The sequence below is a fragment of the Eulemur rufifrons genome, chromosome 7, assembly GCF_041146395.1.
Source record: "Eulemur rufifrons isolate Redbay chromosome 7, OSU_ERuf_1, whole genome shotgun sequence".
Lineage (NCBI taxonomy): Eukaryota > Metazoa > Chordata > Mammalia > Primates > Lemuridae > Eulemur > Eulemur rufifrons.
In genome coordinates, this window is record NC_090989.1 from 98,947,642 (window position 1) to 98,973,462 (window position 25,821).

General features: G+C 38.8%; 1 protein-coding gene and 1 pseudogene across 1 annotated transcript in view; both read right to left on the bottom strand.

The window, feature by feature from the left end:
* PPM1L (protein phosphatase, Mg2+/Mn2+ dependent 1L) overlaps window positions 1-25,821 on the bottom strand; it is a 259,267-nt gene that overhangs the window by 203,704 nt on the left and 29,742 nt on the right. The gene's annotated exons all lie outside the window — the stretch shown is intronic.
* LOC138387742 (centrosomal protein 20 pseudogene) lies at window positions 4,460-4,962 on the bottom strand (annotated as a pseudogene).

Here is a 25,821-nt window from a genome sequence, read left to right on the forward strand (position 1 = left end):
ATCAAATTCTTTCCTCTTTGAGATTCCCTGACTTATTTTCTGGTTTTCCCACACTATGATTCCATCTCTCTTTAAATACATCTTTTCCTTCCATCCGCTGACTATGGTCCTTCTATAACACACAGTCCTTGATAAACAGACTGCATCCATGGTTTGAAACAACAGTTCCCCATAGTTGATCCTCAAATCTCCAGTTCCACTCCCTATCTCTATACTATCCATTCCAGGCTTATAGTCAAGAAGAGAGACTCATCTGGCCAATTGTCTCCTTAATCTATTATCAATATGTCTAAAACTGAACTTGCCTCCTTCAAACCACCCCTTCAATCAAACCAGTTCCCTTTCTCAACTTCTCTGGCTTCTATCAATGGCACCGCAGCTCTCTCAGTTACTAAGACATAGATCTTCAGTCACCCTTGCCTATTACCTCTCCTTCAGTCTATCAAGGCACTGAAATCTTTACTTATGGAGGCAAAATTAGTACATGACCTACAAAATAAGAAAAAATAAAAATTCCACCACAGAAGTAAAACAATTAAAGAAAAATAATTTGAATATTAAAATATTGGGATTTCCTGTATCTTACTACAGTTTGAGGACAGAACACATCCAATTATCTTAGTCATTTTTGTCTTCACAGCCGTCCCTTCCTCTCTACTCACCAATAGCACTGCTTTAGTTCAGGCTTTCAGTATTTCACACTGTAACACATCTTGCCTCTCTTCCAATCCATTTAACCCATCAACCTCTGACAACAATCATGCTAAAGCACAAAATTTATCATGCCATTCACTTACCTAAAAACCTTGAGTGCTTCCTGAAACTCCTCAGTCTGGCATATAATCTTATATTCTACTCCTGGAGTTGGTGTTGGGGGCCCTTCCACTTTAGATACATTCTCAGAGTTTACAGATTGAAAGTACCCATGGAAGTATGAGCTCAAGAGGTAACTGGTAAATCCAAACCATAGCTATGGCTTCCTTTTTATTCTTTTTCTCTCCTCCTATTTTTCTCCTCATAACTTTTCTTTTTTTCTACCACCTTCCTATACTTAATGTCTTTTTCACATCCTTCTCTATGCCAATGTCAACAACAAGAATTTATAATCCCTAGTAACTCTAAGAACTGAATAGATTATTGATCATTGTTCTAATCAATAATTACCAATAAAAAAGACTCAGATATGACAGAATGGGAAGTAACTGGAAAAAGACCTCAGCTATAGAATAACCATGTAGCCAAGGTTCTCAATTCTAAAATAAGGTCAGGAGTGAGGCCAAACAAGTTCTCAATGCTGATGATGGAGGCCTCACTGAGAGGGGAAGATGCCTTGCTGTCTATTTATTCATGAATACAGAAGTAGCATAAATATAACTTCTCCCATTACAGTTTTCCAGATATTTCCCTATATCTCATTAGAAGTTAGTTCTGGGTTTTCCTCCAGAGCACATAAATGTCAGATAGAAAAGAACTTTGGACAAAAAAAAGGCTGTCCAATGTCCTCAATATAAAGTTAAGGAATCTTGGAAAATTTTTAACATCAAACTAAGGATATATTGTCTTTACAGAGCCTATACTTAGTTGGGTTAAAAAATAGATCCTCTCCCTTTCTTAAATCTCACATTTCAACTGCATTTTCTTAGGCCATATTTGTATCTTCAAAGGAAAGTGAATTTTCTTTTCCATTCCATAAAATATTTTTCATAGAAAAGAAACATACCAACAATTTCCACTACATTCATACATATTTAAAGCCTCAATCTGAGGTCTATGAGTTTCACCAAAATATGAAATTGCTATTGATCATATATATATTCACACATAGACACAATACACTCCTTTCCCTGCCCCTAATACTTTTTACTCTTAAGGAGGAGGAGAGAATCAGTTTAACTGAAATCTAGATATTTTAAAACTCCTCCCTTCCTCTGTCTCATACTTCACTGAAGGAAAAATTAAGCAATCTATGGAAAAGGGAATGCTATTTGTATTCTGACAGTGTATTTTTGTGAGAATGCAAAAAGTAGAGGAGGAATATGAGGAAGATGACTTTTAGGTAACTGAATTGTGTTTCCATCAGAAGTTCTCTTCCTTTCAGTTTTTGGCATCTAACTTAAACACACTAATCCTTCTCAGGGAAAAAGAATTTGAGAACATTTATAACCTTTTACTGTTCCAGTGTGTGTCCATAGGATTGGATGTGTGACCTTTTTCAGAGCCCTGTCCTAGGCAAAATATAAAATGTTAGGTTTGTTTTAGCAAAAATTTTTTTCTCTTTGTATATTCACCATTCCCCTTCCCTTTGATTATTACTACATGTCCCAGAAATCTGGTGCTCTGTACAGCCTTTGGGAATAATTCCTAATGGTAGAATGAAGATACTATATTATGAGGGAATAAGGACAGTTATTCCTTGAAAGAATGTTTATTAAACACCTACTATAATCTGGACCTTCCTCAAGGTGTCCATCATTGTTCTTGGGAGGAAAAAGATTCTGTAATCAAAAGTTTTTTACACTGGATAAAGCAGGTTTCTCAGAAACTTTAATACATTAATAAGAACCCCATCCACCTATCACTCCCCCCATTCACCCCCAATCTCGAGCTCTCTAAGAGGCAGCTCTGACATGCAAGGATTCCCCAGACTTACCTGATAGCACTACTTTAAATCAACATCTATTTACTGCTCTACAAAATGATTTCGGGAAAGTTGTACTTGAAGAATTCAGAGAAGGCAGAAAGCATCTATGTTGGAGTAGAAGAATTATTTTTTTTTTTGCTTAATTTTTTTTATTAAATGATACATTGAAAGTATAAAAGTTGCCTCGGTACAAACAAGTTACGGAATAATGCATACAAAAGCACTATGGACTACATGTGCCAATTCTGTTTAACTTCCATTTTTATTTTATATCAGTATCCAAAATTATAAACTCCAGCATTTTTTCTTAATCTAGTCCTACATGATTGCAATTCCTGAGGTAAACTTAATGTCCACTGCCAACACCCTTGGATGTAAACCAAGTCCCCTGGAAGAATTCAGATATTTATATCCCCACACACAATATGATGGAATTCATAATTGCAATCAGATATTTTGGATTTAAAAATGGAAAATGGTCCCTTATAATACTTCCGAATCTATATATAATCTTAACCCACCAACAGGGCCTCTCAAAATCTTTTGACTTGTAAGTATGGTTTAAAGAGATTTCATTAATAATTTTCCGCACTTAGATAAAAACTATTGGTTAATCTGTAAGGAAAGAACACTGATTAGTATCAACAAATATAAATCAAAAATTTCAACAATTTGTAAAGACAGCACAAAGAATTAACACCATAAAGAGAATGCCAATTGTGCTGACTACAGCCCTTATCACTCTTCCCTATGGAAATAACTTAAGCTAAACGTTCTCAGTGTAGTTGCCCATGCAAAGTTTTATTCTGAACACATCACATGATTTTTGCCAATCAGGAGCTGTCTAATAGTCAGTTATTTTCAATGAAATGAGTCTGTAGACTCTACATTATAAAAATTTCTTTAATAAATATCAAAGCAGCATTTTACAGATAGCACTGTAATAGCTCTTCCTATTTTTCTATCCCAAGAATAAAAATTAATATTTAATAAGACTTTGAAAGCCCAAACAATAGAGGCCTGGCCCTTTCATGGCTCATCTGTAATTGCACAACTAAAGGCCACATAGAGGTTAAACAATGCCATCTTTTAAAAGTCACTTTCTGGTATTTCTCCCAAAGCCTGTCTCTTCATGCTTATTTCACATTCTTTATATAATAAAATAAACTCTTTGTTTCACTTACAGCAAAATTAAAAGAATTGTCCCCCCCTCCCCACCGCTTTTTAATTAAATCTTCCAGTAGAAGCCAAAATGGTCTAAGGAAAGAAAAAGTAGATTGTTACCTAGTTTAAAAATTCAACTTTAGATAGTACTTCAGATATTTAAACCTAATTATAAATGGTTACCTGAAAAAAGGTACTTTAAGAAAAAAATCAAACTTTATAGGAATTACAATTTTTTTCTGGTTTTAATGTTCTTTTAAAACTTGAATGTTCTTACAAATCCACATAATTCCAGCTGAAGAAAATTTAATTAATGTGCCATGTCAAAGAGCAGAGCATATGGTTATAGAGACCTATATATATTTTTTAGGAGAATGTACAAGGTACTAAAAAGCCCTTTCATTTCTCACAAATGTAAGGACCTTTAAAATACTTCCTAAAAACAATACATTCTCTTTCAAGTCAGACCCAAGAAGCTTGATGACAGTGGCTTTTATTCACAAATGCAGTTAAACATGAGGGGCTAAATGTTTTGCAGAAACTCAAATTTCTACAAAGTACAAATATTAGTGGTGCATTTTGGTAACATTGGGACAATAAGTAAGTTATTTAATACATACAATTTTAAGATAAAAGATACCCCAAATATAAGTGTCATCTCTTTACTGCTTGAGAAATACGAAAATCTTCAATATTAGCACTTTTCCCCTCTTCCTTTCTTAGGTGATCATCCATTTGCTTTCTTCTACTAGGTTGTTTGCCAAGATTTGGGTTTGAAGGCTGAAGTGAAGGCCCTTTCAGAAATGCATTCTGGATGTCATCCTTAGTTCCATGTAAGAAATTGAGCTAAAATTCCACATAAAAGAGGTATTGTAATATCTTTTGATTCTTCAAATGCATTTAGTTCACGAATGAGAAATTGTCTGTCCAATGGAACTACAGGTTGGCCAGATTCTGCTATGAGGATGGATGCTGTATACTTATATTTATTGAATTCTAAATACTCCCAAATTAATTCATTAATTAGAAGCTTTTCATGAGACAATGATGGTCGGGGTTCACGGTCATCATTTAGGGCATTGAAAACTTCAGCTCGGATCCTTGCTTTTAAATGTCCTCCCTAATACTCCCTTTTTTTCCAAGGTGTCCATCACCATTTTTCAACCAGGAGTAGAAGAATTAGATATAGCCTCACGGAAGAACATTTAAACCAGTTCCTAAAGGATAGGTAAAATATAACTGTGCAGAAATGAGAAGAAAGGTGCAGAGAATGCCGAGTGTCTCAAGTCCCTTTCTTTGAATCATCCACCTACTTCTACCAAGGCAGAAGCTAGTTTACCCTGCCCTGTGCTCCAGACTTAGCCTGCTCTGTGACAGTATCTACTGTTCGGACCCTCTCAGAACTCAACTGCCCAGATAAGCATGAAAATAAGCTCTACAGAGAGGCGGAAGGCAATGAAATGTGCTATTAAATGGGAGAAGAGAGGCAGTTTCTTAAATATTTCCTTAATTTAATACTCTTTTGGTCTGAGCCAGTTACTATATCTTAACCAGTTGCAGTTTTTAAAAGATAAAACCCTAGATAATAAAAAATCTTTACTTTTCTCTGTATCTATAAACAAAGTTTCTCACGTGTATAAACCATACGATTGCCACATTTTACTTGTTTCAGATAGAGATCTATATAGTCAAGCTATCAAAAATTATTTTCTAGAATAAAGTAGACATACAGTGTATGCACAATGTTCCACTGAATCAAACTCACTTCATTCAGTCTGAATCTCTAAGACAAGAATTATCAGAGAATAATATTTTTAGGTATGAAAATAAAAATTTATGCCTTAAATGAATGCATGAAGCTAAATCAATGGGTTAAATGTGCCACAGAAGTGTGAGGATGGAGGGGTATTATTTGTTAGTGTTCATAGAAAATTGCTAAAAATTTTTAAAAATTTTATCTGATTATAAACGTATCTTCTTAAAAAAAAGAAAAGAAAGCTGGGGAAATATAAAAAAGCCAAAGGAGAAAATTAAAACCACGAAGAGATAGCTGCTATTTAATAATTTTTTAATGCTGAAAGTCAATTGCCTCTCCATAATTTGGAGATTTAAAACAGAATTTCTTAACTGTGGTAAAATACACATAACATAAAACTTACCATGTTTGACATCCAGAAACACTAGGGTTTCCCAAGCCAGTTCAGAAAAAAACTGCCATTTGGCCCTTAAACAACAAAAAGGTCCTTACTAATAAGACCTAAGGGGACAAAAGGCATGTCCTTACAGAATATTTAAGTAACATATTAACAAGCACATGCTGTCCTGGAAGAAAAAATGCTACATAAATAAATGGCTTTCTAAGCATCATCAGCTTTCTTATAAGGTTGGCAGGGACTTTCTCACACTCAAGTTTCTTCACTTCCTGCTAAATGCAGCCATGTGCTAGGGGTGCAGAACTCTAATTTGGCATTTGCTACCTGTAATCACAGTGTGAGAAATCCTGGCCAGCAGCCCCAGTCCCTGACGTCACACACTAAACACTTCCTCTAAGGCCAGACTTGCCAAGCAGTCCCACCCTTCCAGGGAAAGGGAGAACAGCCTGATCTTTGCATACCCTCTCTTGGTTAAAGCCTCGTGGAATCTCATAGACTGAATGTAAGGCTCTAAAGGAATAATTCTATCAAACTTTTTCTCTTAAAATCAAGCAGTGCATAACTACACAGCCAGAGAACTTTCCAGCCCAGTCATTCCAAAACAGCAAGCAAAAAGAAGCTTTTCTCTAAAATCACACCCAAAACTTTGGCCTCCATTGAAAAGTACACACTTTCATCCCAGAATGCAATGTTCTTGAGTCCTCCTGGTATAAAGCACAATTTCATTTTATGAAGAAAGAAAAGGAAACAACAGTTTAAATCCGTTGCCTAAAGTTACTTGGAAATTACAGTGACAATTTAGGAAAGGGACAGTTAAGAAGGATCAAATTCTTTCTGACCCAATAAATCCACACATTGTCTCTAAGAAAGAAAAGGGGAAGGTGAGAAGAGGGGAGAAAGAACAGTTCTTGGCAGCAAACCACAATCAAAGGCCCAAATGTCCACATATATTCTGTTAAGTACATAGGCCCAAAGACATGAACAACTTCAGGCAGCTGAAAGACATGGAAGGCACCAAAGTGGTGACCTGAGAGAAAAGTGCCCTCATCAAAGTCTGAAGCAGGAGCTAGCTTTGAAGGAACAGCGATACCACAATCAGGGGACCTGCCTTGGGACTGAAGTGATAGGATGATGCTCACTCAGGGCCACACCAAGTGTCTGGCAAGCCCTGGGTGTTCACAAAGCCTTTCTTCCCACCTTGCCCATTTGCACACAAGCCTGTTACAATCTTTTTACAGCTTCCAGGCTTTATAGGTGGTGTACTATTTTTTTGACTAAAGAATTATCATCTACTGTGATCCTGCTAAGTGGAAGGCACTGAGTTATAACAACCCCAAGGAAGCTGAAGCTTAGAGGGCTTAAGTTACTTTTCTGAGGTTCTCCAGGTAGAAAGTCATAGATTCAGAACTAAGTCTGTCCAGCTCTAAAGCCCACACCTTTTCCATGTTTCCACTAAACTGACCTTACAGAGGGCACAATTTAGAATGCTCAATTTAAGCTCATAAAAAGATTTCATTCATAATATATTAAAATAAGAGTTGGCAAACTTTTTCTACAAAGGGCCAGACAGCGAATATTTTAGGCTTTGTGAGCCACGTAGGTTTTCTGTTGAATATTCATTTTTGTTTTCTCTAACCCTTTAAAAAAATAAAAACCATTCTTAGCTCGTGAAGCTACACAAAAACTGGGTGTAGGCCATAATTTACCAACCCCTGTGTTAGAAAGCACAATCCAAGCAAGGCTCAGTGACTCTAAGAGATGAGAACTGTAGCACTGATTCAGGGTCTTGATTTACTCCAGTGCTATTCATTTCAGAGAGGGGAGAAGAGAGGGAAATAGAAGGGGATCAGTACTTGGTCTAGTCACTTCATACACATTCCATTAAGTGTAAGGAACAGCAGCCCTTTACTTAGACCCCTTCATTATAGGAGTTTTAGAAGTTTAAGTATTTATTTCCTCTATTTCCATGCCTTTGCATATTCCAATTTAGGCATTAATCTGTCACCAAAAAAATCAATGCTTTCTCCAGTCTAATTAGAACTATTTCAAAGGCTCATAACATAATGAACAGAAACCTAGGAGATTTGAGCTGATTGTGGGCTCTTTCAATACAATCAAAGGCCTCTGGGGTTCTATTATTTGAAATCATAGAAAATATTTTCCATTCACTTTATGATACTAGTAAAACAGGCTTTTTAACACTCCCTAAACCTTACAATAACCATCAAGTCAGCCTAACAGATGTCACAAACTGGATCCAGTTCATCAACACTAGGGTGCATGATGAGATATATTTTAAATGACATTCTGCTTTTGTTATGCAAGGCAAAATAATCTACAGTTATGACCTCCTAAATTTTCTCTTTAGATACTGAATTTGCATCCAGAATTTTCTCATGGGCCATTCATAAGCAAATGCTAGTAGCTAGATCCCCTGTCAGTTGGGTGGTTGATCTCTGCCTTTGTCTGGGCAATATAACTCTGGTGGCAGGTCCAAATGTCTCTGGTTAAAATATTTTCAACTCTGCTGATTCATGCCTACCTGCTTGGTAGCTATAGAGTAGAAAAAGAAAATGGTCACTGGGGACCAATTTAATAGCAACAAATGTTATTTTCCTTGCAGAGCTAAACAACTTAGAAACTAGAAGACTCCAGATTCTAAACATGTACAACCACATGCCCATCTTATAGGTAAATACATAAAGGCTGATTTTAATCACAGGAACAGCTAGCAAATTGGGACAGGAGAGAAAGCAATAAAAGCAGCTCCTTTCTTGAATTTTGTCCCTTTTGTACAATTGCATAATCCCCTCTTCAGGAAACCCAGGACAGTAAGGAAGAAAACCTGGCCCAAGACCTACTAACACACACTAAGCAGAGACTGGGAAAAGTGACCCAAGTGCAAAAGCCAATTACAGAAGTGCAGTCAAGCAAGAAAAGTGCCTTCCTGTGTACAAAGGGCATGGTAATGTCAGTCATGATGCAAGACACCAAGCAGAGATAGCAGAGAAAGGAAAAGACTTAAAATATGAATTCCTCCTAAGGGCTTGGAAGTGTGCTAGGTATTTTACATAGAGTATATCATATAATCTTCACAAACTTGTAAGATAGGAATTAAGACCCTCGTTTTACAGATGAAGAACTGAGGCCCACAGAAAAACTTACCCAAGATCACACAAGTAAGGAGTGCCAGGCCTAGTATTTGAGCCAAGTCTGTCAAGGATTAAACCTGCCCTTTTCATTCCATAAGCCTTCATCTCCCCACAAAAAGTACCAAAATACAGCATGGAGTAGATGACATTGAGAAGTCAGATAGGCAGGTGATACGGGCAAGCAGTAGGGCTCTAAGCTCAGGCCAGGACTCTACTTCCCCGTGGGAGAGATGGCAAGAGCAAGCTAAGACACAGTGCCATTGCTGCTAAAGATGTCACACTTGGCACCAACGATCTTCACAAATTCAACTCCCAAGGCCCAGTGCTATCAATGTGAAGCTAGAAACCAGGGCACAAAGTAGCTAGAGGGGCAAGCTGAGATTCGGTTGGCACCATAGGAGTCCAGGAGGTCGCCCGTCTGGAAAGGTAACCTGCACACACACACCCCCCCGACACACACGCACTGGTTGAGGAGTTGAAGCTGTCTAAATACTATTTGTTTTGGCCCCAGATTGGCCTGAGAACTAAAGTTGAGCATTCAGGTGAGAAACTCCATGTGAGGAAGAAGAGGGAGATAGAGGCAGGGTTATGAAATAGGGACTGGAAATTTTTTACTTCAGAGCCATAGTAAATACAGTCAACTTTCCCACTGAACCACCATCATGGCAATGTTAACGGTAATCTCCACAGTCAAAGGAACGGAGGGAATCAGGATAACAATCTAAGTAACTCAAGGAAAAAAATGTATTTTATCAGAATTAGATCAGAACTCTATATTTCCAAACAGCAGCCTTGTGCTGGCAGAGCTGGGCCTCTGAAGCAGATTCTGGGAAGAACGCTGATGCCAGGCAGGCCGACATGGAAGCTGGCAGCCCTCCCCTCCCCCGGCTGCCAGCACTCGCACCCTTCTGTGGCCACTGCCACCACTTCTTCATCACATCTAATGTATGTTCCCTGATCATGTGAGTGGGAAAGGAAGACAGTTGGCAGCAGGAGCAGTAAGCAGAAGGACAAGTGATCAGGAAGATAGAATGCCCCCGCTGGTGACCTTCCTCTTCCCCCCAAGAAAGGGGCTGCTCTAAAATACAAGGAGAAAGGAGAGAAGAAGTTCAAAATTCAACCCCTGATTCACTAAGCTATGAAGAGAGATCCAGCTGAGTGCACTAGGCTGACTGATTAATCAGTTCCCTTCTCCACCCTGAGAGGGAAGCCATTGTCTCAAGGCACATAATTATATGCCAGGTGTCCTCAGGAGCCTGAAGGTGACAGCCAAGCTGGGTAGAGCCTCAGACCTGGCTCTTGCGGGCTGGCTGCTTCTCCTTTCAGGTCAAGTGATGCCCCTGTTCCTGGCCTGGGAATGAGCCAGCTGGGGGCAAGGAGCGCTCCACAGGAAGGAGAGGCCCCCAGCTCCAGGCCAAGGCTCCTAAGGCAGCCACTATCAGAACTCTACCATATTAATAAGATTCCTGCAGCTCTTCTGAGCCCAGCATCACCCCCTTCCTTCCTATAAGGAGGGAAATCCTGGCGAAGGGAAGTTAGAACAACCAGATCCCTCCCACCTAGCCTCAGTTAGCTAAGGGGAAAATGGAGTTGAATACCCAGAAAATCCTTAGAAAATCTAAATTACTACACCAACAAGGTACTATGGCTGGATTCAATGTAGATAAACCAGCTTTATCAGTGAGATAAATGGGCAATGTGAAAAAGATCATTTGCTTCAGATATAAAAGATTAATTGGAAGAGATTTTCCAATCAGAGAGATAAAAGAAATCTCAAGAAGTTTTCTGGTCAGACCGACAGCTTTAACCTCTTCATAAAGCTCTCCTAGGGAAGAGATCACAAAGTGAATATCACTGTCTAATAGTCTTTATAAACAAGAAATGATTCTTTAGACATAAATCTCTAAAACTCCCTTTATTTTAAACCAATTGCCTCCTACCTCATTCTCAGTGGAAACAAAATCAAGTTACCATTCACAAAAAAAGTGCCCGTACAGAAATTTTTTCACCTCAGTGTATTATTCTCCAAAATAAAGGCAATACCAGTTCATAAATGTTTCCTCAACTCATTCACTATTTTTTTTTTCTGAACGCTCTCCAAACTAATCATGAGCTCAGGACTGATTATTTAATTATTAGACAATGCAGCTGGTGAGAGTTTTCACCAAATTAAAACGGCTTTTATCTCAAGTATGTTAACCACACCTGACACTAGTTAATGTTCTGTTTTTGTTTGTCTTTCTTCCAACTAGCAGCCCCAATATAAAACAAAGAAGATACAAAAAAGAGAAATGGTTGCATTGGAAACTCAATAAATGCCTAATCTAATTTATAGAATGCCTAAAAAATAATTCACTTGAAAGTTAAATCAAAATGCAACAAGGTAGAAAATGGCACATGGTTATATAACATAACTACCAAAATTACAAAAAGCTGTTAATGTACTGTTAATGACATTGCTGATTAGCTATTTGTCACCAATATAGCTTACAAAATTGTTCATTCTCGGAGAAACTGATTTCTTGAAGACAGGTGCCTACTTGTTAAAATGCCATGTGTTACCACAGTTAAGTAAAAATGTTCATTTCAGGTGGATTTTCCTAAAATCATCACCAAATGTTTTAATCACAAACTATATCATGGTGAATTGCTTTTCTTTAGATTACCCTGGTTAAATACCTTAGACTAGTTGCTCTCAACTTTGGCTGCACATGGGAATCACCAGAAGAGTTTTAAAAAACTACTGATGTATGGGCCCTACTTTCAGAGGTTCTGATTTAATTACCCTGGGGTGTGGCCTGGATATTGAGATTTTTTAAAGCTGTCCAGGTAATTCTTATGTGCAGCTAACCACTGCCTTTGCCAATATTACAACATATCAATAAAAATAATGTATTGAGAGCTTACTACATGCCAAGAATCATGAGTAGCTCAATAAACAGAAAAGCGTAGGACAGACCCTGCCAACCAGGCTCTCGATCTAAGGGCATGTAACTCAACAGTTAACATACAGTATGCCTAAGCCCTATGACCGAGGTACCAAGAACAGTGAAGGGCGCTCTGCAGAAGGGCAGCTAATACTACCAGGCAGGAAGGAAGAGGTGTCAGGGATGGCTTCCCAAACACCATGATCAAGCTGGGTTTTGTAGGCTAAGTAAGAATCACCCAGGAGGAAGAAGTGGGGAAAGATATTTCAAGAAGAGGGATTATAATGCACAAAGGTCCAGAGGCTAGAGATCATGGCCCCTTCCTTGGAGCTCTGTGAGTTGTTCTACAGGTTAGGGAGAGGGTGGATGTGAACACAAAAGGGAAAAATAAGGATGGAGGGGTTTTCCAGGGTGCCTGGAGGGCCGAGACTAGTAATTTCAATGGACCAAGCAGGCTGAGGGCAAGGCACCAGCTGGTATGGCAGACTGCCCAAACCAAGGGGAGGAGGTGTTGCTTTTTTCCAGCCAGCACAAGAATAAGGACTCAATATTGACACATTTTCCAGGTTTTCAAGGGATGCTGAGAATCTGGTCCTTATGCAAAATTTACAGGCTTTTAAATGCTGAACAGGACAAATAAACAAGTCTGCAGGCCAGATTCTGCCTATGGCTACAGGTATGAGCTATACCTTTTCACTACATTATAGAAAATTACTGAGGAATTTTAAAGGGGGGGTGTCCAATTTAGATTCAAGTACATTTTTAAATGTGAAATTGAATAGCACTGTTGCAGGTAGCAAGCAATCTGACAAGTCCAATAGTACAAAGCTTTCCCCACCCAGTACTGCTAGTTGCTATACCACTGTTCTGATATTAGTCCCCTACTTTTTCTTTTTTTTTTTTTTTTTTTTTTGAGACAGAGTCTCACTCTCTTGCCCAGGCTAGAGTGAGTGCCGTGGCGTCAGCCTAGCTCACAGCAACCTCAAACTCCTGAGCTCAAGGGATCCTCCTGTCTCAGCCTCCCGAGTAGCTGGGACTACAGGCATGCACCACCATGCCCGGCTAATTTTTTCTATATATATTTTTAGCTGTCCATATAATTTCTTTCTATTTTTAGTAGAGATGGGGTCTCGCTCTTGCTCAGGCTGGTCTCGAACTCCTGAGCTCAAACGATCCGCCCACCTCGGCCTCCCAGAGTGCTAGGATTACAGGCATGAGCCACCGCACCCGGCCCTAGTCCCCTACTTTTTCATTTCTCAAATTCAATACAAGATCTTCTTACTTTTAACAATAGGGGGAAAAATAATTTGACAGATATTAAGATGCTAGTAAAGACCACACTTACTAGGCTTCAAGGTGATATAAATTACAGTAAGTTCTGAATTATATGTGCCAGTGGAATACAGAGGTGGTAATCAAAAATCCCAGATGATCTGCCTAGTGGGGCTAGGACTCTAGCCCTGAGCAGCAATCCTCTGTAGGCTGGGAACACAGCCAGCTGCCCAAGCACGGCAGCCTGATAGCAGAGAGTGGAGAATCCAGATGCCAAGAGAAGGTCACCCTATCCCCAGAAAGGACTTTCCTTTTTCCCTTTGGTCCTACCTCAATCTCTTCCCCAAGGTCAATTTCCCAAATGTGAAGGAGGAGACACATCCCTTATACATGATAATCAGTTGCCAAATACTACATGTAGGGGCCAACTGCAAATGTGAATTCTCCACAGTCTCTAAGAAGTTAGTGTATGTTTAAAGTCACAAGGCAAAGCTGACATGTTGGCCTCCATGGTGCAAATAGAACATGCACAGAATATGCTCAAAATATAGAAAGGCACCTGGTGTAAATTTGGCAAAGGTGTATTTCACAAACATAGTTATCTATAAACAAAATTAGGAAATATGAGAACATTTATGTGACCTAATAGATTTGTTCAGAGAAAAATAAAATTCTAAATCAAAAAATGGGCAGTGGTAAGGAACACATTATAGATACATAACCACACCATTCTCAAATCAAATAAATGGACAGAGGTACTGCCCAAAGATAGATGGCTTTTTTGTTATTGTTGTTGTTGTGGTGGTTGTTTTTCTGAGACAGAGTCTCACTCTTTCACCCTGGGTAGAGTGCAGTAGTGTCATCATAGTTCACCGCAACCTCAAACTCTTGGGCTCAAACAATCGCCCTGCCTCAGCCTCCTGAGTAGCTGGGACTATTGGCATGAGCCACTGCACCCAGCTAATTTTTCTATTTTTAGTAGAGATGGGGGTCTCACTCTTGCTCAGGCTGGTCTTAAACTCCTGACCTCAAGCAATCCTCTGCCTCAGCCGCCCAGAGTGCTAGGACTGATTACAGGTGTGAGCCACCACACCTGGCTGACTGTTTATTTAATAAAGAGCTAACTGCTTGATTTTTTTTTTTCAGGTTTTCTTAAAAAGAAAAAAACATGTAATTACCATGTCTGGTGAAATGCCTGTAGTCTCTGCATGTCATTGCTAATTTTAGATATGGAAATGGGATTCTCTCAGGCATTCTGACTTTCAAAGACAGGTTGCTGAACTTTAAGATATTAAAATCTCTGGAAGCTTGAAATTACATAATAACATTTATAATTCAGCAAAAACAATGATCCTTTCTTTGACAGGGAAGAGGCTTTTTAAAAGTTAAATTACATTTAACAATCTTTACACTAAGGGCCTCTCAAATGTTTTTAAAGATTAAGTATTACATAAACTCAAAAAAAGATCTCTAAAAGGCCAGGAGTGGTGGCTCATGCCTATAATCCTAGCACTCTGAGAGGCAGAGGCAGGAAGATTGTCTCAGCAATCTTCAGGTGTTTGAGACCAGCCTGAACAAGAGCGAGACCCCCATCTCTACAAAAAATAGAAAAATCAGCCAGGCATCATGGCATGTGCCTGTAGTCCCAGCTACTCAGGAAGCTGAGGTAAGAGGATTGCTTGAGCGCAGGAGTTTGAGGTTGCAGTGAGCTGTGATGATGTCACCGTACTCTACCCACCGTGATAGAGCAAGACTGTCTCAAAAAAACAAAAAAAACCCAAAAAAACTCTAAAGACAGAGAAGAGAAAATATCTTTTAATATGAGCAAATACCTTAACTTGAAAAATTGTTCTCCATCCATCAATTGTCATGCATAATTAAATAGCTAAATAATATCAGTAAAAATCATTAGAAGAGCTTTCTTCAGCAAGAAAATAGATTAATTTTAGTGGACCCATGAAGCATGTACATATGTTAGAATATATCAATAACAGGAACATTTTTCATTAGGTTTTATCTAAATTTGTCTGACATGTGATTTTAATCTTTTTTTCTTGATTCAAAAATTAATGTTTATGCAAAAATTACCAGTGGTTTCTTTAAAATGTGGCATAAGTTCTTAATTTCTGAAGTTCTTATTCAGAGAATGCAATTTTGATTAAACAAATCATCAGATACTTGAATAGAAATGGTCCTGACAAAGAGAAGAGGCCTAGATAATGATACCATACAGGAAAGAAGGAAAAATGAACTATATGACCAATGACTGCCTATCGGGGGGCAAGGGATCTCTTTCCCCTACTCCTGGATTATCTGAGTAGAGCCCTAAATTTCCCCTATGCATATTTTACACTGGAGTGTTAAGTTATCCTTAGGGTTTGCTTTAATGCTGCAGCCAAACCAGTGGGCCAGCACTTTTCTTCCACTTTCACCTCTTTGAGTTTACTGGAGAATTCAGGAATCTTACAGTTAATCCATGATGGGAATTTTGCCATTCTCTATCTTTTTATTTTTTTGAGATAGAGTCTCGCTCCATCACCTAGGCTAGAGTGCAGTGGCATTATCATAGCTTGCTGCAACCTCAAACTCCTGGGCTCAGTCAATCCTCCTGCCTCAGTCTCCTGAGTATCTGGGACTACAGGAGCACACTACCATGCCTGACTGATTTTTCTGTTTTTTGTAGAGATGGGGTCTCGTTTTTGTTCAGGCTGGTCTGGGACTCCTGCCCTCAAGCAACCCTCCCGCCTCATCCACCCTAAGTGTTATATAGGCATAAGCCACCGTGCCCAGCTGCCATTCTCTATCTTAATAGAGTCAATGTTCTATTTCCAAAGAGCCTATACAGCCACACCAGTGGTATGAGTAGTGAGATTTTTTAATTTAAAAAAATTTAATTGTACCTATTTTTTTACCAAAATTCTGTATTTGCTTCTTTTAAAAAGTAAATTGTCCCCAAAGTACTACTGCTTTTGTCAGGATAAAAGTGAGATTTAAACTCAGGTCTCTGTAAATTTTCCAAAGCCCATGCTCTTTCTATGATACCACACTGTCTCCTAATATAACTTTATTAGGCATGTTTAGAATTTACAGTATAAATAACCTGTGCACGTGTGTGTACCCATATGCATGTTTTCCTAAGTGCATCTGCCACTCACTTACTCTACCACAAGAATGCTCTGAGGACTGAATAAGAACATGAGAATGAAGAGCCTAGCACAGGGCTCAGAAAACAGTGCTCTTTCTAATAATCACATGAGTCCCTGTTGTCTACTTTCATAAATGAAGGAATTCTAACACAGAGTGGATTGCCCACCTGCACAGGGCCACACAGATATCTTGAAACCTAAGTTCCAAACTCTGGCTTGCAGGTTTCTAGTCATTGGCTCTGATGGCATTCCACAACCTAACCATATAATGAACCAACCTCTCTCTCCTAATCACATGGCCAAGCACTGTCACAGATTTTAGGGAACACCTGTTATAGGGTTGGGGATCCAGGGTGAGAGAAAGTAGGGTAAAACTATGAGGGCAAAATTGAGAGAAAACCACACCTTTCTGAAACATTGTGGAACCAAATAGACTAAGATGAGCCTGTCCAATGTAAGGAACCAGTTCAAGGAGGAGGAGTATTATAGAGTCAATTACCAGGACAAGATGTAGGGGATTCTGGGCAGAACTCGGGTTAGCCACCAAGATGCCTCTATGAAGTCATCAGGAAGGCATTTCTGAAGCTAAAGTTCACAGGGGGAAGCAGGGGAGGCCTGCCTGCTTTCCCAGCAGTAAAGGCAATGGATAGAAATAGCTCTAGCCCAGATTAGACAGCGGCTGGAAGTAAGGAGAAACTAGAAGGAAAGCTGGAAATGACTATATAAGTTCAAACTATGTGCGACTCTGAGTCCACCAAGATTGAGCCACATGAACGTGTATAACAGGTGAACCTACATCTAAGATGTAGATAATATAAACCTCAAAACTCCCATATTATAGAGTCAAATTACCTCGGGTTGAGACACTGTGGGAGAGGAAAAATACTAAAAGAGAAATGCACTAGAGGCAGGGACACAGTTTGCCATGGGAAAAAAAAAACAACTCAACAACTGCAGAAGTCCCCTGAGTAAAATCAAGAGAGCGCAGGTTACCTCAGCATGAACAGCCAGGCACTGTTCTGCTGGAGGACTGTGCTGTGCTGAGTTCTATCACATCAGCACAGGAGCCCCTTGGCACACAGGAACAAACATAGTTTGAATCATATGCTGATGTACATGAGACTCTGAAAAATATAGATGATTCTGCTTTAAACATCATGTGAATTCCTGTGGAATGGGAGTCTTAAATTGGACAGTGTTCTCTGTCTCAGGTTGCCAGAAATGAAGCATTACTACTTCTCCAGCCCTGCGACACACAAAATCCATTTACTTAACAAATATTGCTTTGCCTCAAGTGCAAAGTGTCCTTCAAAGCAAAAGATTTATGTTCATATTCAGAAAAGGCTGAGTTTGGGCCTTAAATGGATAAACCTCCTAGATAAAAATCACCAATGTTTGGGATAATCTAGGTAGGTACAGTAAAAAACCTAGTAAACATTTTTTTCTCTCAACATAACTAAAAGGACAAAAAATATTGCCTTATGAATATGAGTAAACATTTAGTACATCTCAACACTCCCACACTGAAAAATAGACCTATTTACATATCTATGTTTTCTCAAATAAATTGTGAAAGCTTTCCTACAGTAAAGCATAACACTCGCTGAACAGGCTTTATACACAGTAATAAATAAAAAATGAAAACTTTATGTAGCCTTGTAAAAAAAAAACCCCACAGAACATATTACCTGGCTCATATTAAAAAAATCTATCTTATCCAAGTTTGTTTAAAATGTTTACACTGTTATCACTGTTTCCCACCTGAAACAAAAATACACAAAATATGTGACAAGTGTGGAATTATAAGGACACCAGACCTTTCAGTTCATAGAGTACTTTATTAATCCAAGGGAGTCTAGGTACAGAATCAGAGGTGAAGAACCAAATACAGCAGAAATAAAACAGCATGTTAGGTGAGAGTCTAAAAGATACAAGACAAATCACCTGGCTGGCAAGTGTAATTAGCATCAAAATTGCTAAACTAAAGATGACCAAAACTTTGGTTATTTAAATGTTGCATGCTATTCTTTCAGAGAAAATGAATTAAAAAAAAAACTCAAGAATATTTTTCCTACAACGGCCAACTGGCTGATGGCTGTAAAACATTCTTTTTTTTTTTTTTTTTTTTTTTTTTGTTGAGACAGAGTCTCACTTTGTTGCCCAGGCTAGAGTGAGTGCCGTGGCGTCAGCTTAGCTCACAGCAACCTCAGACTCCTCGGCTTAAGCGATCCTACTGCCTCAGCCTCCCGAGTAGCTGGGACTACAGGCATGCACCACTATGCCCGGCTAATTTTTTCTATATAGATTTTTTTAGTTGTCCATATAATGTCTTTCTATTTTTAGTAGAGACGGGGTCTCGCTCAGGCTGGTCTCGAACTCCTGACCTTGAGCAATCCACCCGCCTCGGCCTCCCAGAGTGCTAGGATTACAGGCGTGAGCCACCGCGCCCGGCCTTGTAAAACATTCTTGATATCATTTTAGGTTATTAAGAAAATCTACCTCAATATATTGTGTATTTTCAACTTCTCCATTAAAAAAAGTACCAAAAATGTTGATAATCAGCTGAAGGTCATGAAGAATTGATATAACTAGAACATAGGTCTCTGCCTGTTTTCCCAATCCACCACACAACAGTGACCTACAGACAGGAATGTTAATGATACAATTAAAAGTTCTCTAAAATTAAAACTGTATAAGGGAAAAAAGCCTCAGAAGAAATCATATTTTAATATAAAACAAGGAGGGCTAAAAATGGTCACCTCTAAATTGAATAACATTCTGAGATGACAACAGTAAGAGATGATTTAAATCAGTATATATACATTTTCTCTTGGAGAACTCAAGGAACATGTGGCATGAATAAAAAATAATATTCATTTATTCATACATTCAATAAATGTTTATTGAGAACCAAATAGAGGCCCAGTAGTGTCCTAGGCACTGAGGATACAGCAATTAACAAAGAGTCCCTGTCTTTATGAGGTCTATATACTAGTGGTGGGGGAGAGGGAGACACAAAATACACAAACAAATAATAGATCAATAGATGGTGAGTGGCATGGAGAAAAACAGAGCATAGTAAGGTGATTGGTAAGTACCAGAAATAGAGGGCAAGTCCTATTTTACATATGGTGGTCAGAGAAGGCCTCTCTCATAGGTGACATACAAGTAAAGACCTAAAGGAAGTGAAGGCGCAAGCCATGTGGCTATTTAGAGGCATATGTTCCTAGCAAAAAGAATAGCAAATGCAAAAGCCCTGGGGTATGAACATATAGGCATACCTCAGAGATATTGTGGGTTCAGCTCCAGACCACTGAAATAAAGCAAATATGACAATGAAGAGAGTCACACAATTTTTTTGGTTTCCCAGTGCATTATATAAGTTATGTTTATACTATACTGTAGTCTATTAAGTGTACAATAGCATTGTCTAAAAAATACAATGTATAAACCTTAATTTAAAAATAATTTATTTTTAAAAAATGCTTACAATCATCTGAGCCTTCAGCAAGTTGTAATCTTTTTTGTGGGTGTAGAGTCTTACCTCTAGGTTGATGGCTGCTGACTGATCAGGGTGGTGGTTCCTAAATGTTGGGATAGCTGTGACAAGTTCTTAAAATAAGACAACAATGAGGTTTGCCACATCCATTGACTCTTTCTTTCATGAAAGATTTCTCTGTAGGATGCAATACTGTTTGATAGCATTTTATCCACAATAGAACATCTTTCAAAAGTGGAATCAATCCTCTCAAATCCTGCTTTATCAACTAAGTTGATAAAATATTCTAAATCCTTTGTTGTCATTTCAACAACGTTCACAGCATCTTCACCAGTAGATTCCACTTCCAGAAACCACTTTCTTTGTTCACCTATAAGAAGCAACTCCTCATCCAATAAAGTTTGATTATATGATTGCAGCAATCAAATGATCACATCTTCAGGCTCCACTTCTAATTCTGGTTCTCTTGCTATGTCCACCACATCTACAGTTGCTTCCTCCACTGAAGTCTTGAACCCCTCCCAAGTCGCCCATGAGGATTGGAATCAACTTCTTCCAAATTCCTGTTCATGTTGATATTCTGACCTCCTCCCATGAATCATGAATGTTCTTAATGGCATCTAGAATGGTGAATCCTTTCCAGAAGGTTTTCAGTTGACTTTGCCCAGACCAATCCATCAGAAGAATCACTATCTATGGCAGCTATAGCTTTTTCTAATTCTCAACATTCCAAGTACAGGCATACCTCATTTTATTGTGTTTTTAAAAAAAAAATCTTAAATAATAAAACTTAAAAGTCCAAATTACTCCTTGATGCATGGGCTACAGAACAGGCATTGTGTTGCATGAAAACAACATTCATTTCTTTGTATGTATCCCTCAGAGCTCTTGGGTGACCGGGTGCATAGTTAATCAGCAACAATATTTTGAAAAGAATCTTTTTTCTGAGCAGTAGGTCTCAACAATTGGCTTCAAATATTCAATAAACCACGCTGAAAACAGATGTGCTGTCATCTAGGCTTTGTTGTTCCATTTATAGAGCACAGGCAAAGTAGATTTAGCAGAATTCTTAAGGGCCCTAGGTTTTCTGGAATGGTAAATGAGCACTGGCTTTAACTTAAAGTCCCTAGCTGCATTAGCCCCTAACAAGAGAGGCTGTCCTTTGAAGCTTTGAAGCCAGACATTGACTTCTGCTTTCTAGTTATGAAAGTCCTGGGTGCCATCTTCCTCCAATAAAGCTGTTTTGTTTACATTGAAAACCTGTTGTTTAGTGTAGCCATCTTTTCCAATTATCTTAGCTAGATCATCTGGATAATTTGCTACAGCCTCTCCAACAGCACTTGCTGCTTCACCTTGCACTTTTATGTTATAGAGATGGTTTTTCGTTCCTAAAACCTTGTGAACCAACCTCTGCTAGCTTCCAACTTTTCTTCTGCAGCTTCTTTACCTCTCTCAGCCTTCACAGAATTGAAGAGAGTTAGGGGCTTGCTCTGAATTAGACTCTGGTTTAAGGGAATGTTGTTAGTTTAAGAGAATGCTGTGGCTGGTCGGATCTTCTATCCAGACCATTAAAATTCTCTTCATATCAGCGACAAGACTATTTCACTTTCTTATCATTCCTATGTTCACTGGAATAGCACTTTTAACTTTCTCTATGAACTTTCCTTTGCATTCACAACTCGGCCAACTGTTTGGCACAAGAGACCTAGCTTTCAGCCTATCTCAGCTTTTGATACGCCTTCCTCACTAAAGCTTAATCATTTCTAGGTCACTAAGCTTAATCATTTCTAGTTTTTGGTTTAAAGTAAGCGATATGGGGCTTTTCCTTTCATTGGAACACTTAGAGGCAATTGTAGGGTTATTAATTGGCCTAATTTCAATATCGTTGTGTCTTAGGGAATAGGGAGGTCCAAGGAGAGAGAAAAGGACTGGAGAATATCCAGATGGTAGAGCAGTCAGAACATACACAACATTTATCAGTTAAGTTCACTGTCTTATATGGGCATGATTCATGGCACCCCAAAACAATTATAATAGTAACAGCAAATATCACTGATCACAGATCATCATAACATATAATAATGAAAAAGTTTGAAATATTGTGAGAATTAACAAAATGTGACACAGAGAGATGAAATAAGCAAATGCTGTTGGAAAATGATGCTGGTAATTTTGCAGAGTTGCCACAAACCTTAAATTTGTGTAAAACACATACACGCACACACACAATAAAACGAGGTATGCCTGTACTTGGAGTGTTGTTGGAGTGTTGAGGATTAGAAAACATAGGCAGTGTAAGCATGAGAGAGTGGTAGGAGAAGAGGACCTTTTGTTTATCCTGGATTATGTGAGGTATTTGGAATTAACTGGCTTCGATAGGTGAAGGGTAAGAAAGGCAAGAGGGGAGAGTGAAAGGACAGGACCTACACTTCATTGAGCTCCTACTAAGTGCCTGATAAAGAACATTATCTCTTTAATTCACACTCCTATCCTATGAATTGGGTGTTGTTACACCTGTTTCACAGATGAGGCACAGAGAAGCCAGAGACTTCTAATAAAGGGAAGAACCAAATTTAAATGCAGATCCTTCCGCCTCCAAAGTTCAAGCCCTTAGTTATGCTCCTCTGCTTCCCTGAAATAGCCAAAGATTTCAGTTGTAAAGGGGAAATATTTGAACTAACTGAGGTCCCAGAAAGAACAAGTAAAGTTACATAGATGATATCCTTATGATTCTTCTATGTGTACATTCTTCTAGGGCTTCTTATTTTTTCAGATCACCCAAAGGAAGACATTTAACGTGCTAAATGATGTAAAAGATATCTTCAAAAACTGAGGATGATGGTTGAAGCAGAAAAAAAGGTAGCAGCGATGCAGCCCAGAAATACCTTTAACAGTCTTGGCAGCTCATTCTACCCTTCCCCAGGTCCCACCCCTACCTCCAGGCCCTCTGCAGAAGCAACCTTCCAAAAAGGCTTGGAAATCCAAAAGAAGAACATGAGGCTGGTGATGATGCACTGCACTGCCAAGGTAAAGGTCTCAGTCAAAACTGGGGTCTGCAGGTTGCCTTGCTATCCCTAGAGCAGTGGTTCTCACCCAGGGGCAATTTTGCCCCGCACAGGATATCTGGCAATGTCTGGGACAGTTTTGTTTGTGAGGGGTAGGGGAGTTGATTGCTACTATCACTTAATGGGTAGAGGACAGAGATGCTACTAAACATCCTACGGTGGAGAGGATAACCTCCACAACAATAAAGAATTATCTGGCCCAAAATGCCAATAGTGATAAGGTTGAGAAACACTGGTCTAGAGTTACTCAGAAAAAGGGAAAGCTATCTGGCTTTACCTGTAGGGCCCCTCCAAGCTTGCTCATTGAAGAAAGGTCCCATCCAGCTCTAGGGTTCCATTTTTCTAATATTTGAAAAGGTTAACAGATTTTTTAATGACCTACAAATTTCAAATCATTCTCTTTCTCTCTACCAAAATACCCTTATCTTACTACATGCTCAAGGAGGTAGCACATAATTCCCCACTCCTTAAGTGTGGGTGGTACACATTGACTTCCTTACAAATAGTGCAGTGTGATAAAGGAGGTTGGGGAGGGTTAACTTTATAGCTGAGAAACCTGACAAGCACTACCTCAGCCAGATGATCAAGGTCCTTAGTCATGTTGGTTATGTACCCCTGATATGATGTGGTAAGAATGGCACTTTACCCCTTGATCTTCCTTCTTAAAAAACCATAACCTCAATCTAATCATGAGAAAAACATCAGACAAACCCAATTTGAGGGACATTCTACAATGCGCTTTCCCGGTTGGTAATCAGTATCAATGTGCCAGGAGGGTGATGCGTCTTGAGGACACGGAAGCTCCACATTTGGGACCTTCCCAGACCTTGCCCTATGCACCTCTTCGTTGGCTGGTCCTAATTTGTATCTTTTATAATAAAACTATAATCATAAGTCAAGCTATAACACTTTTCTAAGTTCTGTGAGTCATTCTAGCAAATTATTGAACCTGAAGGGTTAGTAGAAACCCCTGAATTTGTAGATAGTTGGTCTAAAACACAGGTGATCTGGGAACCCCCGAGTTTGCAGCTAGTGTCTGAAATGAAAAGAGTCTTATGGAGGACTGTGCTCTCAACCTGAGAAGTCTGCACTACCTCCTAGCAGTTAGTGTCAGAATTGCATTGCAAGTATGGACTTTAGTTAATAATAGTGTGTCAGTGTTGGTTCATCAATTTTGACAAATATATCATATTAATGTAAGATGTCAATAATAGGAGAAACTGAATGTGAAGTATATGGGAACTCTCTATACTATCTTTGCAACTTCTCTGCAAATCTAAAACTATTCTGAAATTAAAAGCTTATTTTTAAAAATATACTTTTATATTAATTCTAAGCTACCATCAAATTGAAGTGATGTTAGTACAAATTTGTTATCTAAGTGGTCATAACTTTTCATATTATGCCACAATATCTAAAGAATTATCATAAACTAAATGACACTAAGAAAATAATTAAAAGTTAATTATATTAACATATTACTTTAATCACCTCTCATTAGCTAACACAAAAATTAGTTATGTGTAAGAGGCCTCACTGTGACTTTTAATCCACTTACTTCACTATTAGTGTATTAACATAAGGCTTTTATTCTTGTTCTTCCCCAAAGGATAGTATTATGAATATTATCTGGGTGTCTGCTAACATTAAACTATTACCAAAACAGTTTGGCCATAAATTAACACACACCCACAGAACTTAGGCCAGTGAGAAACTCCAAACTTCCCTTGCACCAAAACCTAGATGCTAGCTCATGAGATCCCTCAAGATCTGGCCCTTGTTTGAATAGCTCCATCCTTCTCTGTCTGCAGTAAAACAAGTTCATTGTCACCCTGGCACTAGCTGGTCCCCTTGTCTGGTATGTTAACGTAGCTGGGTCCTTCTTGTATTCAGGTCTCAGTAAAATGTCACTTTATCCAAGACGCCTTTCCTGTCCATCCAGTCTAAACAAGTAACCCTAACACTCATTATTTCTCCGTTTATATTTTTTATCACTTTGCTAAACATTGCCTGATATTTTCTAGTTTGTTTTTTCTCTTTCTACCTGTCCACAAGAACACAAATTTCACAAGCACAGGAACTTTGCTTGCCTTGATTGTTGTTCTAATCCCAGCCCCTAGAACATATCTGACACAAAATAGGCACTCTACTAAACTCAGGAACAAAACACAGATGCCCATTATCATGACTATTATTTAACATTATTTTAGAAGTATAAGTTAGTGAAAGAAGAAGAAAAACTAAGAGATACAAACAGAAAAGGAAGAAGCAAAATTATCAGTATTTATAGCTAATATGATTAGATAAGATAACCTATGAGAATCAACTGGAAAAACTATTACAAACAATTAGAGAATTCAGTATAGTGACTTTCCTGTATATAGAAAACAACCTGTTAGAAAACATTATGCCCTACAGCGGTCCCCAACCTCTTTGGCACCAGGGACCGGTTTCATGGAAGACAATTTTCCACAGACTCGGGGGAGAGGGGAGGCGGAGCTCAGGCAGTGATGCAAGCAATGGGGAGCGGCTGTAAATAAGCTCAGCTGCCAGCTGCTCACCCCACCCCGGCTGGCTTCCTAAGTTTCACGGAAGACCATGTTTCCACAGTGGGGCCGAGCGTTGTGGGGAACAGAGCTCTGCGGCCGGGTCCCTAACAGGCCACCGACCGGTACTGGTAAGGGTTCCGGGGGGTTGGGGACCGCAGCCATAAAATATCTCACTTGTAAGAACAATAAGTAAAACAAAAAATTCTTAAGAATAAGTTTATCAACAAATGTAAAAAATCTACATGAAGAACTT